This window comes from Hyalella azteca, unplaced genomic scaffold (genome assembly GCF_000764305.2).
Source record: "Hyalella azteca isolate HAZT.00-mixed unplaced genomic scaffold, Hazt_2.0.2 contig4675, whole genome shotgun sequence".
Lineage (NCBI taxonomy): Eukaryota > Metazoa > Arthropoda > Malacostraca > Amphipoda > Hyalellidae > Hyalella > Hyalella azteca.
In genome coordinates this window covers 603,239-607,797 of record NW_025934886.1, presented here as the reverse complement: position 1 = coordinate 607,797, position 4,559 = coordinate 603,239, and the positions used below count along the sequence as shown (strand labels likewise).

Below are 4,559 nucleotides of genomic sequence, written 5' to 3'. Positions count from 1 at the left end.
ACCTGCACCACCTGCACCACCTGCACCACCTGCACCACCTGCACCACCTGCACCACCTGCACCACCTGCACCACCTGCACCACCTGCACCACCTGAACTCCCATAAAAACACGCGACGTGAACGAGACTCCAAATTTTCAAATAAAGCGTAAATATTTTTCCTAAGCGTTCTGTTCGCTCACGCGCGATTTTCATAACACGTGAGTAAGGGTAAGAACATACAGCACACAGCTGTGTGATGTGTAGAACTGTGTGAACCTCGTGAACCTGTGTGATGTATGAACCTACTGCGTCCATAATGCTATTCCTACCTGAGTTGTGGGTTAACCCTTTACTGCCATGCCGGCACACGCGTCCTCTTATCCATAATGCTATTCCTACCAGAGTTGTGGGTCTGTCTCTTATACACANACCGGCTCACTTGCCCCTCTAATGCTATTCCTACCTGCGCCAAAAGTTTCAGTTTCACACGCTTGTTTGTCCAAGGCTGGCGGCTTTTCGTTGCAGCTGCATCTGCTCGTTAATTGCACCTGCATGCTAATTGCACCTGCTGTTCACACACCTGTTAGTGTGGTGCATCAGGTGCAGTTGCTTCACTACCTTCACAAAACATTTCCTGGGTCACAAACATCGAAAACGACGGTAGTGAGAAGCAGGGTTTGAGGTCAGTTTTATCTGATTGATGAATTAGCATTTAATTGCAGCGGGAGCAGACGTTTATATTCTGTAGTGTCTTTAAATTATTATACTTTTATGTCATTATTAATTTTATTAGTATAATTATTATGTGTAGCATTAGTTAAGTATAGTATCACAGTGTTAATTATCCGAGTGTGTGTTTTATTAATAATATTATTCATAATATATTATAATATAATACCATTATAATAATATTATTATTATATTATTAAAAAATTATTATTATAATTATTCATATGATCATTGTGGTATTATATTACACGTGTTACGAGACTAGCGTTATACCGCGCGTGTTATGAGACTAGCGTTATACCGCGCGTGTTACAAGACTATAGCGCTATACTGCACGTGTTACGAGACTAGCGTTATACCTGTCTCTTATACACATCTAGATGTGTATAAGAGACAGGCTGCATGCTGCGCTTCATGCAGCTGCACGCTGCACTTCATGCAGCTGCACGCTGCACTTCATGCAGCTGCATGCTGCACTTCATGCAGCTGCACGCTGCACTTCATGCAGCTGCATGCTGCACTTCATGCAGCCTGTCTCTTATACACATCTAGATGTGTATAAGAGACAGGCGTTATACCGCGCGTGTTACGAGACTAGCGTTATACTGCGCGTGTTACGAGACTAGCGTTATACCGCGCGTGTTACAAGACTAGCGTTATACTGCGCGTGTTACGAGACTAGCGTTATACTGCGCGTGTTAAGAGACTAGCGTTATACTGCTCGTGTTACGAGACTAGCGTTATACTGCACGTGTTACGAGACTAGCGTTATACCGCGCGTGTTACGAGACTAGCGTTATCCGGCGCGTGTTACGAGACTAGCGTTATACCGCGCGTGTTAAGAGACTAGCGTTATACTGCGCGTGTTATGAGACTAGCGTTATACCGCGCGTGTTATGAGACTAGCGTTATACCGCGCGTGTTACGAGACTAGCGTTATACCGCGCGTGTTACGAGACTAGCGTTATACTGCGCGCTACTGTAGCAATTCGTATAACGTCTTGCGTAACACTTTTCATAACGCTAGCAGGCTTGCGTATGCTGCTAAATAAATAAATATTTATGTTTATGTTTATTTTTATTTGCTCGGCTGGAAATTCAATTAAATGGAAACTTGCTCTGTACACCCAGACAAATTAGTGATGCATTGTCCATATATCAATGCACTTCTTGCCCTTGTATGGGTCATCCTGACTCAGTTTTGGTCCAGCAAAAAGTGCGGATCAGAGCTCCGTCCGCTCTCTGCTTGTTCTGCGTTTGAAAACGTGTGCCAGTTGTCGGACAATTGACCCGATTATTTTCCTGCAATAACTCATTAGTAATATTCTCTGCAGTTTGCTGAATGATATTAATAATGCAGACTACAAAGATATTAGTGATTAATGAATTATATTAAAAATGCAGGGTAATTGGAGCTTGTACGTTAGCTTGTGTGCCGACTGCATTTGAACGTCTTAATATAAAGCGTTCTTATTACAATACTTTGCACCTATATTCTTATATTATATGCATCTTCATTTGTAAATTGTACGTTTTTCTGGATATTATATGAAATAATTTTAAATTTTAGGGCTTCAGTTGAGTGCTATACGCCGCTATATGAATAATATACTCCTTCAGTTGAGTGCTATACGCTGCTATATAAATAATATACTACTTCAGTTGAGTGCTATACTCCGCTATATGAATAATATACTACTTCAGTTGAGTGCTATACTCCGCTATATAAATAATATACTACTTCAGTTGAGTGCTATACTCCGCTATATGAATAATATACTACTTCAGTTGAGTGCTATACTCCGCTATATAAATAATATACTACTTCAGTTGAGTGCTATACGCCGCTCTTTTTAATAATATACTACTTCATTTAAATATTGAACGCCATTCATCAACGTGTCACCATTCGCGGCATGTAATCGTTTAGCCTCAAGAAACCACGAAAAACATAAAAATCGGAGCATATAAGTAGGGACAGTTCATTATAAATAGTTAATTAGGCATAGTTAAGTAAGCATTTAAGTAGGCATAGTTAAATATGCAAAGTTAAGCAGGCATGGTTAAGTAGGCATACATAAGTAGGAATAGTTAAATAGGCAGGTATATAGTTGAGTAATCATAGTTAAGTCGACATAGTTAAGTAGGCATAATTAAGTAGGCATAGTTAAGTAGGAATAGTTAAGTAGGCAAAGTTAAGTAGGTATAGTTAAGTAGGCATAATTGGGTAGTTATAGTTGAGTAAGCAAAGTTAAGAGGTGTAGTTAAGTAGGCATAACTTATTAAACTCATTAACTGACCTGTACGCTTCAGGTGGATGATGTTGCTGTACACGCTGAGGCAGGCGCTGAAACATCAGTTGAAACTCGGCAGTTGAAACTCGGCAGTTGAAACTCTTCAATTGAAACTCAGCAGTTGAAACGGCAGTTGAAACTCTGCAGTTGAAACTCTTCAGTTGAAACTCTGCAGTTGAAACACTCGGCAGTTGAAACACTTCAGTTGAAATTCTTCAGTTGTACAACACCACATAGAAAATCTAGTTATGAGTCTCGCAGCTCCTAAGTTTTTTTCACTATTTCCACAAATTTGTAACCATCTTGCCTTAAACCTAAGTGAACTTTCACCTTTTCGCCACGTTTACTTTCAATTTTGTCCACTATTCATATTGCTTTAAGTCATTCATAATTGAATTCATAATGAGTCATTCATAATTGTCAAATATCCTAATTTAGTCTTCACGTCACAACACTTCGAATAGTGATCGCTGATAACAGAAAGCTAAACCCTAAACTTTAAATTAAGAATTAATAAGAAATTTAAACGAACTACATCATTATTAATTCAACAAGACATAAAGAACTAATTTATCCTGTGGACAAAATGGGTTCACAATATCGATTATTTGAAATAATGCAATAAATGATTCCATTATCATAAAGTTATATCCGATCCCGTTATCATAAATACAGTTATATCAGATCCCGTTATCATAAATACAGTTATATCAGATCCCGTTATCATAAATTCAGTTGTATCAGATCCCGTTATCATAAATACAGTTATATATGATCTCGTTATCATAAATACAGTTATATCAGATCCCGTTATCATAAATACAGTTATATCAGATACTTGGTATAAGAACTATTCAATTATCATGCAATATTCCCTCATAGCATAACAATTATTGCTATTCAAGTACAGTAATCAATTAATTGTTTTAATTTGTCAAGAATTTAAAGGTAAAGAAACAGACACAAAAAGTCACCATATTTTTATATAAATGCTCTGCTTTCAAACGTCGCTTTGACAAATATAAAGAAAAACTTGAATTCCGTGATCAATTTTTAATGTTTTGTAATTGCAGTAAATAGATATTTGGCCTGCTTGCTTTAGGTTATTTCAAGTTGATATGTGTGTTATCAATAATTTTATATCTTAAAATGCAAATCATTAGGGAATTCAAATTTCTGTACATTATTTGACTGTACTTACATTTTAATATTGTCGTAATGGTCATAGAGTTTTCAATTTATGAAGATATCTTGAATTTTTGTGCCGTTTTCTTTCCTTTTAAATGTATGGTACTTTCGCGGTCCAGAAGTAAATGAAATGTCAGGTTCAAACACCGCAGACTAACAAACAAACCCCCATATAGCAGCCAAATTGAACCTCAACTCTAAACCAACGCGTCAACCTCTCAACCTATCAATACCACTCTGCCTTTGCACTATCACCATTCAGCCTTTGCACTGTCAACATTCAGTTTTTGCACTATCACCACTCAGCCTTTGCACCATCACCACTCAGCCTTTGCACTGTCATCACGCACCATCACCACTCAGTTT

The 4,559-nt window shown here is 37.8% G+C and overlaps 1 protein-coding gene across 1 annotated transcript in view; it reads right to left on the bottom strand.

The window, feature by feature from the left end:
• Positions 1 to 3,065, bottom strand: part of LOC108673796 — a 31,835-nt gene extending 28,770 nt beyond the window's left edge. The window contains exon 1 of the mRNA XM_047880127.1: positions 3,012 to 3,065. The gene's annotated coding sequence lies outside the window, so the exon portion shown is untranslated. The remainder of the gene's footprint in view (positions 1 to 3,011) is intronic.
• Positions 3,066 to 4,559: the final 1,494 nt, after the last annotated feature.